Source organism: Balaenoptera ricei, chromosome 3, assembly GCF_028023285.1.
Source record: "Balaenoptera ricei isolate mBalRic1 chromosome 3, mBalRic1.hap2, whole genome shotgun sequence".
NCBI classification, from domain to species: domain Eukaryota; kingdom Metazoa; phylum Chordata; class Mammalia; order Artiodactyla; family Balaenopteridae; genus Balaenoptera; species Balaenoptera ricei.
In genome coordinates this window covers 144,769,121-144,781,663 of record NC_082641.1, presented here as the reverse complement: position 1 = coordinate 144,781,663, position 12,543 = coordinate 144,769,121, and positions in this window count along the sequence as shown.

Here is a 12,543-nt window from a genome sequence, read left to right as displayed (position 1 = left end):
TCCTTAGTCTATAATGCACTTGAGTCATTTCAATATTAAGCAAGAGAGAAAGAAGTCAAAGAATTAATCATCACCTGCCTCTTTGTTAAATTTATAAAGTCCAATTTCTCTTGGTGAATATTCACTTAGCTCTAATTGAATTGACACTTAAATACCACAATTGGACAGAAGTCTTTGGAGAGATTTCTTCACCCCAACCATTAAAATATTTTCTGCTTTAACTACAAAGTATAAAGCATGTCATGGTTTCCTACCACTGTAACAAATGCTTAAGGCAGAAATATAAGTGATTTAAGGACAGTTAGAAATGAAACAAGATTTTTGTCATTATTCTCATTCCACTAATCTGTTTTGAAACACAAAATGCAAATCCACAAGGGGATGCTTAATATAAAACAATGAAAAATGAATGAAATGAATTTTTCATTATGTTTTTCAAACAAGCATAAGACACAAAGAAGCAAGTTTTCTTCTCTACTAAAAACAAATCAAAAGACCAAGAGGAAATTAAAATAAAATATAACAACACTACAATTATACAAGAAGAAATGCAATTTAAAGTCAAATAAAATGTCAATTTCTTTTTTTTTGACTGAAGTAAACAAATGTATTCTAGAAAGGCTAAATCTATTTTCTACTATAAAAGAATTAGCAAACTCTACACATATAGGACACTGGAGTATTGATGTGATTTAATAGAGAAAGATAAATAATAGTTATCCCACTCAGTCAGGAAGTATTGGGTAACACTCTGTTTCTATGTCAAGTAACACTAGCATGGCATGATGATCTATACCATATTTTCCTCTCTAAATATATAGAAATCACTTTCATTATTATTATTATTATTTTTTAAACATCTTTATTAGAGTATAATTGCTTTACAGCAGTGTGTTAGTTTCTGCTGTATAACAAAGCGAATCAGCTATACATATACATATATCCCCATATCTCCTCCCTCTTGAGCCTCCCTCCCACCCTCCCTATCCCACCCCTCTAGGTGGTCACAAAGCACCAAGCTGATCTCCCTGTGCTATGTGGCTGCTTCCCACTAGCTGTCTATTTTACATTTGGTAGTGTATATATGTCCATGCCACTCTTTCACTTCATCCCAGCTTACCCTTCCCCCTCCCCGTGTCCTCAAGTCCATTATCTATGTCTGTGTCTTTATTCCTGTCCTGCCCCTAGGTTCTTCAGAACTAACTTTTTTTTTTTATTTTAAGATTCCATATATATGCATTAGCATATGGTATTTGTTTATCTCTTTCTGACTTGCTTCACTCTGTATGACAGTCTCTAGGTCCATCCACCTCACTACAAATAACTCAATTTCATTTCTTTTTATGGCTGAGTAATATTCCATTGTATATAGGTGTCACATCTTCTTTATCCATTCATCTGTCAATGGACACTTAGGTTGCTTCCATGTCCTGGCTATTGTAAATAGAGCTGCAATGAACATTGTGGTACATGACTCTTTTTGAATTATGGTTTTCTCAGGGTATATGCCCAGTAGTGGGATTGCTGGGTTGTACGGTAGTTCTATTTTTAGTTTTTTAAGGAACCTCCATTCTGTTCTCCATAGTGGCTGTATCAATTTATATTCCCACCAACAGTGCAAGAGGGTTCCCTTTTCCCCACACCTTCTCCAGTATTTATTGCTTGTAGATTTTTTGATGATGGACATTCTGACTGGTGTGAGGTGATACCTCATTGTAGATTTGATTTGCATTTCTCTCACGATTAGTGATGGTGAGCATCCTTTCATGTGTTTGTTGGCAATCTGTTATGTCTTTGGAGAAATGTCTATTTAGGTCTTCTCTCCATTTCTCTATTGGGTTGTTTGGTTTTTTTGACACTGAGCTGCATGAGCTGCTTGTATATTTTGGAGATTAATCCTTTGTCCATTGCTTCATTTGCAAATATTTTCTCTCATTCTGAGGGTTGTCTTTTCATCTTTTTTATGGTCTCCTTTGCTGTGCAAAAGCTTTTAAGTTTCATTAGGTCCCATTTGTTTATTTTTGTTTTTATTTCCATTTCTCTAGAAGGTGGGTCAAAAGCATCTTGCTGTGATTTATGTCATGGAGTGTTCTGCCTGTGTTTTCCTCTAAGAGTTTTAGAGTATCTGGCCTTACATTTAGGTCTTTAATCCATTTTGAGTTTATTTTTGTGTATGGTGTTAGGGAGTGTTCTCATTTCATTCTTTTATATATAGCTGTCCAGTTTTCCCAGCACCACTTATTGAAGAGGCTGTCTTTTCTCCATTGTATATTCTTGCCTCCTTTATCAAAGATAAGGTGACCATATGTGCGTGGGTTTATCTCTGGGCTTTCTATGCTGCTCCATTGATCTATATTTCTGTTTTTGTGCCAGTACCAAACTGTCTTGATTACTGAAGCTTGGTAGTATAGTCTGAAGTCAGGGAGCCTGATTTCTCCACCTCCATTTTTCTGTCTCAAGATTGCTTTGGCTATTCAGGGTCTTTTGTGTTTCCATACAAATTGTGAAATTTTTGGTTCTAGTTCGGTGCAAAATGCCATTGGTAGTTTGATAGGGATTGCACTGAATCTGTAGATTGCTTTGGGTAGTATAGTCATTTCCACAATGTTGATTCTTCCAATCCAAGAACATGGTATATCTCTCGATCTGTTTGTATCATCTTTAATTTCTTTCATCAGTGTCTTATAGTTTTCTGAATACAGGTCTTTGGTCTCCTTAGGTAGGTTTATTCCTAGGTATTTTATTCTTGTTGTTGCAGTGGTAAATGGGAGTGTTTCCTTAATTTCTCTTTTAGATTTCTCATCATTAGTGTATAGAAATGCAAGGGATTTCTGTGCATTAATTTTGTGTCCTGCTACTTTTCCAAATTCATTGATTAGCTGTAGTAGTTTTCTAGTAGCATCTTCAGGATTCTCTATGTGTAGTATCATGTCATCTGCAAACAGTGATAGTTTTACTTCTTCTTTTCCAATTCAGATTCCTTTTATTTTATTCTCTTCTCCGATTGCTGTGACTAAAACTTCCAAAATTATGTTGAATAATAGTGGTGAGAGTGGGCAACCTTGTCTTGTTCCTGATCTTAGTGGAAATGGTTTCAGTTTTTCAACATTGAGAATGATGTTGGCTGTGGGTTTGTCATAAATAGCATTTATTATGTTGAGGTAAGTTCCCTCTATGCCTACTTTCTGGAGGGTTTTTTATCATAAATCAGTGTTGAATTTGGTCAAAAGCTTTTTCTGCATCTATTGAGATGATCATATGGTTTTTACCCTTCAATGTGTTAATATGGTGTATCACATTGATTGATTTGCGTATATTGAAGAATCCTTGCATTCCTGGGATAAACCCCACTTGATCATGGTGTGTGATTCTTTTAATGTACTTTTGGATTCTGTTTGCTAGTATTTTGTTGAGGATTTTTGCATCTATGTTCATCAGTGATATTGGCCTGTAGTATTCCTTTTTTGTGGCATCTTTGTCTGGTTTTGGTATCAGGGTGATGGTGGCCTCATAGAATGAGTTTGGGAGTGTTCCTCCCTCTGCTATATTTTGGAAGAGTTTGAGAAGCATAGGTGTTATGTCTTCTTTAAATATTTGATCGAATCCACCTCTGAAGCCATCTGGTCCAGGGCTTTTGTTTGTTGGCAGATTTTTAATCACAGTCTCAATTTCAGTGCTTGGGATTGGTCTGTTTATATTTTCTATTTCTTCCTGGTTCAGTCTTGGAAGGTTGTGCTTTTCTAAGAATTTGTCCATTTCTTCCAGGTTGTCCATTTTATTGGCATATAGTTGCTTGTAGTAATCTCTCATGATCCTTTGTATTTCTGCAGTGTCAGTTGTTACTTCTTGTTTTTCATTTCTAATTCTATTGATTTGAGTCTTCTCCTTTTTTTTTTTTGATGGCTCTGGCTAATGGTTTATCAATTTTGTTTACCTTCTCAAAGAACCAGCTTTTAGTTTTATTGATCTTTGCTATTGTTACCTTCATTTCTTTTTCATTTATCTCTGATCTGATCTTTATTTCTTTCCTTCTGCTAACTTTGGGGTTTTTTGTTCTTCTTTCTCTAATTGCTTCAGGTGTAAGGTTAGGTTGTTTATTTGAGATGTTTCTTGTTTCTTGAGGTAGGATTGTATTGCTATAAACTTCCCTCTTAGAACTGCTTTTGCTGCATCACATAGGTTTTGGGTTGTCATGTTTTTATTGTCATTTGTTACTAGATATTTTTTGATTTCCTCTTCTATTTCTTCAGTGATCTCTTGGTTATTTAGTAGTGTATTGTTTAGCTTCCATGTGTTTGTATTTTTTACAGATTTTTTTCCTGTAATTGATATCTAGTCTCATAGTGTTGTGGTCAGAAAAGATACTTGATACGATGTCAATTTTCTTAAATTTACCAAGGCTTTATTTGTGACCCAAGATATGATCTATCCTGGAGAATGTTCCATGAGTGCTTGAGAAGAAAGTGTAATCTGCTGTTTTTGGATGGAATGTCCTATAAATATCAATTAAGTCCATCTTGTTTCATGTATCATTTAAAGCTTGTGTTTCCTTATTTATTTTCATTTTGGATGATCTGTCCATTGGTGAAAGTGGGGTGTTAAAGTCCCCTACTACTATTGTGTTACTGTCGACTTCCCCTCTTATGGCTGTTAGCATTTGCCTTATGTATTGAGGTGTTCCTATGTTGGGTGCATAAATATTTATAATTGTTATATCTTCTTCTTGGATTGATCCTTTGATCATTATGTAGTGTCTTTCTTTGTCTCTTGTAATAGTCTTTATTCTAAAGTCTATTTGGTCTGATATGAGAATTGCTACTCCAGCTTTCTTTTGATTTCCATTTGCATGGACTATCTTTTTCCATCCCCTCACTTTCAGTATGTACATTATTATTATTAAATTTTAATCTAGATGGCATTTATTAAGGCCAAAAATATACTACATAATACTCTATCAATAGTGGATACGTCCTTCTATTGTAACAAAATTTTAAAGAACAGCTTGCTAAATTTTCTCCCCACAGCAAAATGCTCTCAAATCTGCTTCCATGGGAATCCTGATCTGGCCCGTATTCTATCAAAGATCAAAGCAATGGAATCCTACAAAGAAGCTGATCTATACAAGCTTGGACAGGGTGGAAGGATCTGTGACCTGTGAGACTGAACAGAGCCTCTGAGACCAGTAGCTTTAGACTTTGAAGTTGCATGGCTTGTTGAAGTAAAAAATCAGCTTATTGTAGGAGGTGAGGGGGCAGAGCAGGAGAGAGAAAAAAGAATATATCTTCCTAACTTTGAATTTCATGAAGTGATATAACTGGTGAGGGAGAAATTATCTCAATTTGGGGATAAATGGACTCAGTCATTTTCCATGAGATAACTTTGTTTTAGCACCAGGTCCAAGCACCCTCTCTTCTTGTACCCTATCCTACCACCATGCAATTAGACACTGGAGACTGGTTGAGCAATGTCTTAGGGAGTCATAAATGGGATCTAAAGTTAGGAATATTAGTTTCAAATATAAGAAACTGCTGTGTAGTGGATCCAAAATCGCTGACTATTAGCAACTTCATGTGGTTCAAACAAAAAAGAAAGATCAGAATAAAGAATAGCGAACCAGAAATTATATTTATGTGGGAATATTCTATAGGACACTCCATTAAATTGGTATGTGGCAGGAGCCAGTGGAATAGAACACTCCAACTTTCCAGATATCTTTTACACATTTTTCATTCCACTAGCAGCAGAAAATCCCGTTTAAAAGAATGAACATATCAACAATTAATGATATGGAAAAATATGCAAGGTGTATTAAGTAAAGCAAATAAGCACATTGCTAAACTTGGTCTCATTTTTATAAAAGTATATTTATTAGTGAACATATAGGGTAAAAATATAGCAAAATATACATGGGAATTGTCAGCAGTAATTAGCAATGATTGTCTCAGATAGTGAGATTATAGAGGCTTCTGAACTTCTGTATTGTATTTCTGAAATGTCTAAATTTATTTTGTAACATGAGAATGTTACTTTGGTAATCAGAAAAATAAAGATACCTTAAATTTAACACATTATTGACAGGGGGATTTTTGCAGAAACTAACGCCTGTGGCCATAATACATCCCCGGTCAAAAATGTGTTAATAAAGTAGCATTTAATAATAAACTATCTACTTGCCAACCACTCTACATTTTAGAATAAAGAGAAAGTGACCAGTTAACTTCTAGTCTAAGCAATGCAGAATTAGCTTGGGAAGTAAATGAAACAGAGCATTCTCTCTCTCTCTCATTCCCTTCCTACATCATTTTTATTCTCTGTCTTATTTTTATACTCACAGAATCTTTGTCACACTACATTATTTACGTGATTTAATTTTAATTCTAACTTACAACTGAGAAAAAAATGAGACCCAGAGTTAGTTATTCAGTGATAGGTCCCTGAATATAGAGCTAACACGGAACCCACCAAGAATTTGAATTTAGGTCTTGAAACACTACACTAATAAGTTTTTTCTCTAGTCTACACTGCCAAATGAACTTGTTACCTTAAGGTTATAATATTCAAGTAAGGGAATCTGGGGGATAGTTAAATGTGCTTAAATCTGATTTTTTTAAATCACAGAAAAAAATGTGGCGATAACCTATTGTTTGAGTTGGGGAAGTCACTGCAAGAGTTTTCAGAGACTTACAAAATTAACATCTGACAGTACAATTAGGAGAAGTCCTAATGAGGAAGAAATCAGGAATTCAGTGAAAAAGAATTTCACAACAGGATACAAAAGGATTAGAAACTTCAGGGATGAAGAGAAATGGTTGACTAGATTGTAAAAATGGTAATAGGAAAACAAAAGCTTAAAATGAATTAAGCTGGTGAATAATGCTAAAAGTAACAATCAGAAATGTTGTAATATTTAAAATAGAAGCAACAACCAGGCAAAGAACTGATGTTTGATGAAGGGTATACGGTATAATACAGTCAAATACTATTTTTGCTCAATATTATTTGTCAAGAAAATGATCTTCAAACTAGAAAATGTAGAATGATAATTGAAGGCCAATTAAGTGAATAAATTATTCTTAAAAGCCTATCTAAAATGGGTTCAGATACAGATGAGTTGCATTCCACTGTCCTGAAAGAACTTATAAATGTGATTTTTTGGCAGACTGGCAATATTTAAGGAATTTTATACAAGGATTTTTTTTTCTAACACATTAATAAGCTAAATTAAATAAACTGTGGGCCAGAAAGCTTGTAACTGACTCTGTGAAAATGTCAAAAAGCATGATGTATGAGTATTTAGAAAAGCAAGGAACAGTATTCAATACCAAAATGCCTGCATCACGACTGGCTTAGTGTATTTTTTGATAATGGAACTAGACTGACAGAAGATTATGTAAACACAGTATATCTGGAGTTGAGAAGGCATTTAACAACATATTTCATGATATCCTTACAGGACATGATGAAGAAGCATGATTTAATAATGATATAATTAGATGTATTTACAACTGGTACTAAATTCTTATCCTGAGGTCCTGGTGAAAGAATAGGTGACAACCTGCAGAAAATTCTCTAGCGATGTGGTGCATAGCTCTATGTCTAAGTTTGTATGAACTTAACCTTGTACCATTCAACATTTTCTGGATAACCTGCACAGGGACATTAATCTAATGCTGATTATCTAAATGTGCATATGACCCTAATTTGGAAGATATGAACCATAAAGATCTAAAATATTAAGAATGATAGACCAAATCTAATGATGATACTTTATCAGTAAATATAATTCTTGCATTTTGATTTATCTAATAAGCAACTGTAAAAGTAAAGAGTAGATGAGGCTTGGGTTACCTTAAAAATATTTTGTACAAATATAAATATATTCATAATGTATTTTATATATAATTACATAATTATAATTTCATATATATGTTATAGTTTAAATATATGTATATAAAATATATATAACTTTTTTTTTTTTTTTTTGCATGCCTAAATCCATTTACTCTTCATGTAACAGCAACGTGGTTTCCATTAAAGAACCAGCTTGCTCAACTCTCAGGCCAGTAACTGACTCTTAATGTCAGATCCCATTTCCAGATTCCTGGGTGTTGGCATGTGATTTAGGTGTGGGCAATGAGAAATCTGCATCCCTGTAGCCACAGGACTGGTCCAGACATAGGAAAGTAATACAGACTGAGTGAATCAAACCATTTCCAACTATTAAGAACTATTAAGAAGAAGATTGTCTTTCTACTAAGGTTACTCAGCTGTAGCTTGGAGCTGCCTGGAGCTTCTGGCAGCTATCTTAGTTACCTATGGGAACAACTTGCCTGAGAATCAAGCCAACACAAAGGAAAGCCTAACTAGGAACTGGAAAGTCATGAATTCTTGACAGCATTGTTTGAAAGTAGGATCTAGACATGTCTAAAGAAAGAGATTATACTTGAAGTATTATTTACAATTCTGAGTCACATGTTCCAAATGCAAGCAAAGACTAATTGAAGAATATTACATAGCGAATTCAATCATCTTTTGATTGATTTAACTAGATAAATGATAAAATTTGCTTCTAAGCCTTAAATATAATTTCAAAATTTATTAAAATTAATCATTATCAAACATCCATTCAAACCCAGCTTCTATATATCTGATTAGGAATTGTATTTGCTCCTGTATAAAATTCTGATGAGAGGCTCTTAGTTCATTATTTAAAAGATTCAATTTTTTCATTCAATAACCCATTACAGTGTGACAACTATGTGTCAAGAATGCATACCTTAATTTAAGTAACATGTAATTGGGAAATAACTGTAACGGATAAAACTATAGCACATATTGTCAAAATAAATTCAAGAAGTTTTAAAGAAAAAATTCAGTAAGATACATATATACATTTTAAGCTCTACTTAAAAAAAATTACCAAGAAGTAAGGGCAATAAAGTAACTTGAAAGAATATGTGCAATAAATAAAGTGCTATTATGATTGATAAAGAATGCTCTGAAATCAAGAAAAGAAAAAGCATAAGCAAAAAAGAGAAGAACATCCCCCAGCTAAAATAGAAATGGATCATGCATGGAAATTAGCTACAGAAAACAATATAGTTATCTATTGAAGCTTATTAAAAAGTTAAACTACATGAAAGTAAATATTATTCAAATTAAAATAATAATGAGATTAATTTGCCCATTTGGCAAAGATCGTTAAACGTTATTATTTCGTTCCCATCAGTTGATGGGAGTATAAACTGATAGAATATTTTTAAAGCAATTTGATAAATGTATCAAAGGCCCAAAATATGATCACATTTTTTGACTCAATTATCATACTACTTAGATTTAATCCTGAAGAAAATCAGCAATATAGAAGGATGTTTGTTGCAGCATTATTTATACCACTGAAAATGCACAGCAAACTACCCAAGAGAAGTTATTTTAAATTTGTTGGTTTTTATTTACATAATTGGATGCCATGTAACTATTAAAAATTATGTTCTTTATAAAAAGAAAGATAACTACACATTACATTATTAAATTAAAAAATAAAATTTATGTTATGATTCCAATTTTTACATTAAAATTTTATGTTAAAAATTCAATTTTTAAGCATTTTAAATACACTAATGCATGTTTTTTTGTTTGAGTATATGTGATTTTCTTTTGCAAAATTATTATCATACATTAAGAAAATGCCCAAATCCTAAGCATAAAGTTTGATAAACCCTCTGAAACCAACTGTGCCCTTTCAGACCCTACATAAGAAAAAAGGAAGTTTCTATCCTTACTTCTAATATCATGATTAGGGTTCATTGCTTTCAAATTTTATATAAATGTAATAGTGTGATATGTACTCTTATGCCTGGCTTCTTTGGCTGAAAATCATGTACATGAAATGTATCCATGTTGTTGTGCGGAAATGCAATTCATTTATTTTCATCGCTTTATTGCATTTCATCCGATGAATACACCACACACAATATATATTTGTATCAGTTCTGCTTTTGATAAATATTTTCATAGTTTCCAGTATTAGTTATTACAAACAGGGCTGCTATAAAGATCCTCAATCTTCTCTTCCAGAGCATGTATATATGCATTTCTGTTGGTTAGAGTCTTAGGAATGGACTCATAGAGCATGACTATGATCAACTTTATTAAGCACTGCAAAAGAGTTTTCAAAGTGTTTGTTTACCAATTTACACTACCACCAGCAGGATTCCTGTTTTGCCACATCCTGGTCAACATTTTACATTATTCTTTGTCTTTTTTTTTAAAATTTCATCCATTCTGGTGGGCATGCAGTAGTATTTTTTTGTAGTTTTAATTAGCCTATTTCTGATGATTAGTGAAACAGGATTATATATAATTTTAATTTTCTTCCTTATAATGTTTTGTATTTTTAAATATCTCTACTATGAACAAGTCCAATAATTACAAATAAGCATTTCTAAGCAAATGTGCATGTATTATTGCTTTGTTACCGTATAATTTTTCTGCAATCAATTGTTGCTTATACATATCTCGGAAATAAAATTATAACTTTAAAAACAAGGATGACAGGGCTTCCCTGTTGGCGCAGTGGTTAAGAATCCGCCTGCCAATGCAGGGGACACGGGTTCGAGCCCTGGTCCGGGAAGATCCCACATGCAGTGGAGCAGCTAAGCCCGTAAGCAACAACTACTGAGCCTGCACTCTAGAGCCCGCGAGTCACAACTACTGAAGCCCGTGTGCCTAGAGCCCGTGCTCCGCAACAAGAGAAGCCACCGCAATGAGAACCCTGCGCACCGCAACGAAGAGTAGCCCCCGCTCGCCGCAACTAGAGAAAGCCCACGCACAGCAACAAAGACCCAACGCAGCCAAAAATAAATAAAATAAAATAAATAAATTTTTTTTAAAAAGCTTTAAAAACAAAAAAACAAGGGTAACAATTCTTATTATACTCCATACAGTTTAGAACACAATATTTATAATTTGGAAATGTCAGTTAAGATAATTTGTTTAAATTTCTTACTCATTATGTGAAGGCTTAGGCTTGATATCATTTATTTCTTACGGAGAAAAGAAAGAAGTAGACTGAACTATTCCCCCTGCCCCCACCAATGTAAACTACGGCTTTTGCGATAATGTTGAATAAACGTACATTCTAATACATATCTTTTGTGATTCTTGCATGTTAACTATGGACAGACATGAACGCTTCAATGAAAAAAAATGTACTTTTAAAATGAATAAATATTATAAATTATTACAAAATATCTATACAATCATTTATATGCTCATCAATGATATTGAGTACTTAAAACTTGTCTAGCATATAATATAATCAAAGGAGTCTGATTAAATATTTGCCTGGGAAACTCCACCACAATGCCTAGAAAATGCCCAGTCGCGCTAGTTCTAAATGCTCTGGGTTCTAACATGTTTCACTAACAAAGATCTCTGTCTGAGCAAATCATTCTTGGACTTACGGGAGAGAGCTGGCTCTAAATCACAAACATATTTGACTTAGAAAGCTGTCATTGTTCCATACTTTCCTTCAAAGTGCAGAATGCTGGTTACAGTGAAATATCAAGTTTTCATAGTTTGGGAGGTGAGGAGAAGAAAAAATCAGAGAGAAGTATTCATTCTCTTCATTGATATTTAACTACAGAAATTGTTGGTAAAAGGGAGGAAATCATTTTAGCGTAGAAAAGCTGTTTCTGAGAAATACAGTGAAAGAAGCTCTACCTGCTGCAAAGGACACACCAAAATGTCAGCAAGTATAAGCGAATATTCACAAAGCTTAAATTAGTAGATCTGTCACCTCTTAAGAATTACCTTTATCTTTCTTATCCCCAAAAGAAGATCCTTCAGTAGAGATATGTCCTCTTATCCTTTAGAAGGACACTTTGGAGACATCAGAAAAAGATTTTTTGGTGGGGGAGGTACTTGCTTAAAGAAGAAAAGCATCGATGTGTGTGGAAGGAAGTCTGACACAAATTATGAAGCAAATGAAAAGATTATGAAATACTTATCATATAAATCATAAGAACCTTTTAGAAACTAAATGTGATTTAAGAAGGTAAATGTGTCATCATAAGGAGTTTTGAATGACATTATTAAATGGCATAAACTGGAGATTAACATTCCTTAGTACAAATTTGCTTGTTTTTGAACAGCAAAGATTCTAAATAATCTCTCAAAAGACTGGGTAGAAGTTGGCAGCTTGTATAAGCCTTTCACCCTTCCTTAATGTGAAAGTAAACTGCAAAAGCTGTTATGTCTAAGAAAAGGGTAATCAAGAAAAATATCATTAAAGTGTATTTGAGATTAACTGTTACATGAAAGAGCTCGTCTGACACCTGACACAAGTAACTGGATTTTGTTTTCCAATGTATGCCAATGGACTCAATGGTCAGAGCAGACTGAATTGTATTTTTGTAAGGCTCTTCAACAGACAGCCAAATAAATAGCTTTTCCCCCGCTGCATGGTTTGCTGTTTGCTTAAGCAAAAATCCAATTTCTGAAGAGGACTCCACAAGGGCTAAATTCCCTGCCATTTACAAG